Here is a 7,818-nt window from a genome sequence, read left to right on the forward strand (position 1 = left end):
TTTTTTTTTTTTTTTTTTTAATTTGTCAGAGACAGAGGGAGAGAGAGTGAGCGAGCACAGGCAGACAGAGAGGCAGGCAGAGGGAGAAGCAGGCTCCCTGCCGAGCAAGGAGCCTGATGAGGGACTCGATCCCAGGACGCTGGGATCATGACCTGAGCCGAAGGCAGCCGCTTAACCAACTGAGCCACCCAGGCGTCCTGTGAATAATCCTTTTAATGTACTGTTTGATCCTATTGGCTAGTATTTTGGCGAGAATTTTTGCATCTGTGTTCATCAAGGATACTGGTCTGTAATTCTTCTTTTTGATGGAGTCTTTGTCTGGTTTTGGAATCAAGGTAATGCTGGCCTCATACAATGAGTTTAGAAGTTTCCATTCCATTACTACACTTTGGAATAGTTTCAGGAGAATAGGTATTAATTCTTCTTTAAATGTTTGGTAGAATTCCCCTGGGAAGCCGTCTGGCCCTGGGCTCTTGTTTCTTGGGAGATTTTTGATGACTGCTTCAATGTTATTACTGGTTATGGGTCTATTCAGGTTTTATATTTCTTCCTGGTTCAGTTTTGGTAGTTTATTATGTCTCTAGGAATGCATCCATTTCTTCCAGACTGTCAAATTTGGTGGCGTATAGTTGCTCACAATATGTTCTTATAATTGTTTGTATTTCTTTGGTGTTGGTTTTGATGCTCCTCTTTCATTCATGATTTTATTAATTTGGGTCCTTTTTCTTTTCTTTTTGATAAGTCTGGACAGAGGTTTATCTCTCTTATTAATTCTTTCAAAGAACCACCTCCTAGTTTTGTTGATTTGTTCTTCTGTTCTTTTGGTTTCTATTTCATTGATATATGCTCTGATCTTTGTGATTTCTCTTCTCCTGCTGGGTTTAGGCCTTCTTTGCTGTTCTTTCTCCAGCTCCTTTAGGTGTAGGGTTAGGTTGTGTACTTGAGACCTTTTTTGTTTCTTGAGAAAAGCTTATATTGCTATATACTTTCCTCTCAGAACTGCCTTTGCTGTGTTCCAAAGATTTTGAACAGTTGTGTTTTCATTTTCATTTGTTTCCATGAATTTTTAAAAATTCTTCCTTAATTTTCTGGTTGACCCATTCATTCTTTAGTAGGATGCTTTTTAGCCTCCATGTATTTGAGTTTTATCCAACTTAGAGAAAAACTTATATATATACAAAAATAAGGGTAAACATGATGAAGGGCTGGAATATGACTGTAAAGATGAAAATTTTAAAATATTCTAAAAAAGGAATTGGGAAGATAAGAAGTTGGTTGAAAAAAGAAAAAAAAAAGAGGAATGAATGTAATCAGTCTGGAGACTAGAACAAAGACTTGCACTAAGGCTAACTATAATGAAGGAATAGAATATGACTGTAACAGTGAAAATTAAAAAAATGATTTTTAAAAAGGTGTTGACAAGATAAAATAATTTTAAAAGGTTAAAATAGGAAAGGAAGATTAAAAAAAGAATTAGAAAAAATAAAAGTAAGAAAAAATAACTTTGAAAGACTAAATAATCACAGGGAAAAAGCCATGAATTCTATGTGTTGCATTCCCCTAGCTCTGGAGTTCCACAGTTCTCATTAATTGGTGAACTTGGTCTTGGCAGGATGTACTTGCTAATCTTCTGAGGTAGGGGCCTGTTGTAGTGATTCCCAAATGCCTTTGCCTGAGGCAGAATTGCACCACTCTTGCCAGAGGCCAAGCTAAGTAATCTGCTTGGTTTTGCTCCCAGTAGCTTTTGTTCCCTGAATGCTTTTGTACAGCTTTGGAGGAGGAGAATGAAAATGGCGGACTCCCAATCCCCAGCCCCAGAGGAGCTGAGATCTCAGGTCCCCACTCCTCAGTGCCCCCTCAGAGAAAAGCAGTCAAATCACTCCTGTCTCCCTGGTCTCTGGATGCACTCCATGCTCACCTGGCCTGTGACTGAGCATTTCTATCTCTGGTTCACAGACCCTATTGGAGTCTCCAAACCCAGCAGATTCCTGCAGTGCACTCCCATGCTGCTCCTCCTGGAGGAGGAAGGAGAGGGTCTCCCCCGGAGCTGCCACTTGTGGTGCCCCTGCTTGAAAAGCAGTGGCCCGGCTATGCCTCAGATCACAGTTTAAGGTAAGCCTGAGCTGAGAGCCCACTCCTTGGCTCTGTCTCTGTAGCTGGTGTCCCCACTCGGATTCCGGGGAACTCTGCCACACTCAGACACTCCTGGTCATTTTGTGATCCTGTGGGTCCTGAGACCACACTGTCCCTGCAAGGGCTCCAACCCCTCCTTAGCCTCTGGAGTGACATCCCTCAGTGGAGAAGACTTCTAAAAGTTCTGACTTTGTATTCCTCTGCTCTACCACTTGCCAGGAGCTGGCCCCTCACCCTGTGGTCTGTCTTCCCATATATCACCTAAGATTCACTTCTCCACACATCCTACCTTCCAGAAAGTCGTTGCTTTTCTGTTCCTAGAATTGCTGCTCTTCTCTTTGATCTCCTGTTGAGTTTGTATGTGTTCAGAATGGTTTGATAACATCTAGCTGAATGCCTGGGACCTGACAATATTTAGGTCTCCTATTCCTCCACCATCTCGCTCCTCCCCCTACTCTGTTTCTTTGAATATCATGCTGCAACGAACATGGGGACGCAGATATTATTTCAAATTAGTGTTTTTATTTCTTTCAGATAAATACTCAGAAGTAGATTTATTGGATCATATGGCAGATCTATTTTTTTTAATTTTTTGAGGACTCTTTATGTTGTTTTCTAGAGTGGCTGCACCAGTTTACATTCCTACCAACAGTGTGCAAAGGTTCCCTTTTCTCCACATATTCACCAACATTAATTATCTCTTCTCTTTTTGATAACAGTCACTCCACCTGGTGTGAGGTGATATCTCATTGTGGTTAGGATTTTAATTTTCTTGATAAGTGGAATTATTGAGTTGAGCACCTTTTCATATGTTTGTTGGCCAACTGTATGTCTTCTTTGGGAAAATATTCAGTTTGTCTGCCTATTATTTAATTGGATTTTTTTTCTCCTATTGAGGCATATGAGTTTATGTATTTTAGGTATTAACATCTTATTAGATACATGATTTGCAAATATTTTCTCCTATTTATTTGGTTGCCTTTTCATTTTATTGATGGTTTAGTTTGCTGTGCAGAGCTTTCAGTTTAGTGTAGACCTACTTTATTATTATTATTTTTTAATTTTGTTGTTTTTACTTTTGGGGTCAAATCCAAAAAAACACTGTCAAGACCAATGTCAAGGATTTTATCCTCTATGTTTTCTTGTGGGAGTTTTATGACTTTGGGTATGAGATTTAGGTTTTTAATCTGCTCTGAGTTGAATATATATATATATATATATATGTGTGTGTGTGTGTGTGTGTGTGTGGTATAAAATAAAGGTACAGTTTTATATGTGGCTGCCCAGTTTTCTTAACACCATTCATTGAAGAGACTATTCTTTCACCTTTGTACAGTCTTGACTCATTTGTCATAAATTAATTGACTGTTTTGCATGGGTTTATTTCTGGGCTCTGTATTCTGTTCCATTGTTCTACATGTGTGTTTTTATGCCAGAACCATAGTGTTTTGATTACTAGTTCTGAAATATAGTTTGAAATCCAGAAGTTTGGTGCTGATTTTGTATCTTAAAACTTTCTTAAGTTTTCTTACTAGGTCTAAAGCTTCTTGGTGGAGCTTTTGGCATATTCTCTTTATGTAATTATGTCATCAGAAAACAGACAGTTTTACTTCACTGTAATAAACATATGACAGACCCACAGCTAATATCATACTCAAAGGTTGAAAGGTGAAAACCTTTCTTCTAAGATCAGGAACAAATCTAGGTTGTCCGTTTTCACTATTCCTACTCAACATAGTCCTGAAGTCATAGCCAGAGCAATTAAATATGCAAGAAAAGGCATTCAAATTGGAAAGAAAGAGCTGAAATTTTCAAAGCCAAAATCAACTATTCTCAATTCCATTGTGCACAAATAATTCCTAATCACATTTTAAATAATTGGTCTGGCATATTTTCAGTGAAGTAGAATGAAAGCTTAAGTGGATATTCTTTTGAAAGTTTCTCTTTGCATAAAATAGATGGATTGATTGCTTAAACTTTAATTAATACTATCACTGCCATTTTGAGCTACTCTAACAGAATACCACAGACTGGGTGGTTTATAATCAACAAATTTATTGATCACAGTTCTAGAAACTAGAAAGTCCGAGGTCAAGGCACCAGCACTGTCACCTTCTAATGTGGGCTGCCTTCCTGATTCATAGCTGGCAACTCTTCCTTATGTCCTCATGTGGTAGATGGGGCAAATGATTTCCCTGGAACCTTTTTTGTAAGCCACTAATCCCATTCTTGACAGTTCTGTCCTCATGCCTTATGCACCTCCCAAAGGCTTCACCTAATTATTACCATTACACTGGGCATTTGGATTTCAACATATGAATTTTTTTTTAAAGATTTTACTTCTTTATTTGACACAGAGAGAGAGATCACAAGTAGGCAGAGAGACAGGCAGAGAGAGAGGGGGAAACAGTCTCCCTGCTGAGCAGAGAGCCTGATGCGGGGCTCGATCCCAGGACTCTGAGATCATGACCTGAGCCAAAGGCAGAGTCTTAACCCCCTGAGCCACCCAGGCGCCCCTCAACATATGAATTTTGGCAGCAGATGGTATACAAATCCTCAGACCATAACAAATACTAATAATATGTCATAGTTTTTAAAAATGTGTCTATGGTAATATATTATTCAAAGTGAGAAAGGGGAAGGGCCCATGGGTGGCTCAGTTGGTTAAACTAAACATCTGACTCTTAACTTCAGCTCAGATTGGATTTCATGGTCATGAGTTCAAGCCTCATGTTGGGCTCCATGCTGGGTGTGGAACCTACTTAATTAAAAAAAAAAAATGGTGAGAGAAGGGAAAATGGGCTAAAGACATGCTTATATTTCTTCTCTATGAATTTGCTCTATTTAGATCTAGAAAATGAATTTTCACCACTCAGGAAGATTCTAATCTAGTCCCTTCGTCAATTTATTGATTCGTTCACAGGAAAGCATATAGTAATCGGATTTTATTTTAATGGTGAAAATTTGGGCAAAAAAGAAATAGTGAAACATGCAGGGTAAGAGATGAAAGGTACTGTAACAGAAATATATGTTTTTAAGATGTGCAATACCATTTTAAGCCAGTGGTAACACACAGATAGTCAAAAAGTCTTGACTTTTTGATGAAATGAACTCTGTGAACTGCTGGTATCGAAGAACTATCAGGAACCAGTGAAATGGTAACTGAGAAAAATGTTACAATACAGATCTACTCTTAACACCAATTTCCATAAGGGGATACTAAAATATTAGGATTGAGTGACTTAAACAGATTCCCAAAGGAGTATCAGTCTCTCAACATGAAATGCTTCTCTATGAAGCACCTAAAAATATTAAAGTCTATAATAAATAAAATAATAATCCTCTGAGAGGATGTATCAGTGTAGCCCTAAGGTTAAAAACTTATTTTTCCTAGATTTACTTTACTGTAAGTTATTGATACATTCAGATAAGATAAGAAAAGGGTAATAGGTTGGCTAATATATGACTATTCACATTATAAGGCAATGAAAACTTATATAGTGGTTTGCTAGAGAGGTTATTTTAAAATATAATCCTCCAAATTAGGTGCTCTCTCACTGTAAAGAGTCATAAAAACAATTCTCGAGTTTTTAAGATTAGTGGCTTATTGAACACCTACCACAAGAAACTTGTGTTCCATGCTAACTTGGAAAGGTAGGAAGCAGATGGCCAGCTTCTTCATCAGATTTTTTTTTAAAGGAAAAAGTACTTATGGCTATGATCATCAAGATTTAAATTCAAATCTAACAAAGATTATTGAGGACCTATTATGTATAAGACCCTGTGCAAGGTATGGCACTTACATGTATTTTTTAAAACTTTACAACACTTATACATATGCATCAGTATAAAAGTTGATCATTACACCTAACTTTGGTTATTTACCTTAACTTTAACAGACAATTGTTAAGGAGACCAATAAATTTGGTTGAGGAAAAAGCCAAATCTATACTTTATTTTTTAAAAGATTTTCTTTATTTGAGAGAGAGAGAAAGACAGAGCACATGAGAAAGGAGGAGGAGCAATGGGAGAAGGACAAGCAGACTCCCTGTGGAGCAGAGATCCTGATGTGGAACTTAATCCCAACACTGTGTGATCATGACCTGGGCCGAAGGCAGATGCTTAACCAACTGAGCAACCCAGGTGTCCCTAAATCCATACTTTAAAATGTCAAAATAAGTAGTTTCTTAAAGAGTGAAATACAAATAGCCATTTGACAAACAATATATCATAAGTCTAGGGCTAATTATAAACCTCTCTTCACCATTCTGCCATTTCTGCCCTTAATTTATGTTGTAGAACTTTGTGCATAGCTGACAGTGTTGGAGAGATGAGTCTTGTTGAATGTGCAATGCATTTAGGCAGTGCCAAAAGCCATGTGCCCTCTGCATGTCAATGCCTTCTGGAAATGCTCCTTGCTTTCTGTCATGGCTTTGGAGGGTTGAAGAACATTTCTAGCCTGAGTATCTCTAGGAAGTGTTTTCAGTTTATTCCCCAGTGTTATTTCTCAGTGTTGGTTTTGTATCCTTTCAGTTGTAGACTGACTACAGCAGAAGGACTCTTTTTGCTTGGCTCCTTTCATGCTTGCTGCACTTGGGTAACAGCAGCAGTTATTAGTGTGCTGTAGCAAAGGTTATCATCTTAGGTTGTCTTGTGGATAGGAAGGACAGATCATTTAGATGTGGAAAGGGCAGCAGAATATATCTGCAAAGAGCAATTAAGGAAATGTCTTGAGAAGGCCGGTGGATGAGAACAGATGTTCTAAGTGTTCTGGTTCATCAAGAAAATTTTCATTTCAGTTGGAGGTGACCTGGTTCAAATACTCCTTTGGATATGGTTTTGAAAATTTATAAAACAGATTGAGACCATTTCACTCATGTATGCTTGTTCTCCATATAGGAAGATATTCTCCATCAAATAAATCAAATTCTCCTTCAAATAAATCTTTGGCAGTTTTTCAGTTGTGGTGGGAGACATGGGACTCCATGTGTTACATGGTACAATATACCAAAAAGATAGCAAATTTTGTCTACCTATCAGCATTTACTTTTATTCTTAACAAAGAGGTTCCCTATCTACCAAGAGAGAACCTCAACATTTTCAGGTCTGGCAGAGTGATCGCATGTATGCAATTTAAAAAAAAAAATTGAGTTAGTCACTAACATCTAAAAGTCAATGGCTTTTATTTAAACAAGTAGTGATGTCTGGATTCTCTTGAAAAAGTGGATAGTGTAGTAAGATTCAGCTATTATTGATACATGGTACCTTATTCCAAATTTCCCTATACTCCTAAGAAGTCTTCCTCGCACTGAGACATTTTGATCAGTTCTCATTTATTATTATATTCAAACTGTTTTTCTCTGTGGTAGAACTTACAAGGAAACAGGACATATCTTATACCCATGCCTCTATCAAATGTGGGAAAAGTAAAGATAGACCAAGAAGACTATAATTTTCACTAGCTGTGATTTTCACTAGCTGTGGTAATCAATTTTGTGAGTTATGCGAGAACTCACTATATGTGTGTGTATATCTTTATCTTATCTATTGATTGATTGATCTGTATTCTATCATCTATCTATCATCCTCTATCTATATCTTGCATATCACTGTATAAATCTTAAGGGCTGGGATGATTTCTTTCTTTCTTTCTTTCTTTCTTTCTTTCTTTCTTTCTTTCTTTCT

Source organism: Lontra canadensis, unplaced genomic scaffold, assembly GCF_010015895.1.
Source record: "Lontra canadensis isolate GAN:19392208 unplaced genomic scaffold, GSC_riverotter_1.0 scaffold19, whole genome shotgun sequence".
Lineage (NCBI taxonomy): Eukaryota > Metazoa > Chordata > Mammalia > Carnivora > Mustelidae > Lontra > Lontra canadensis.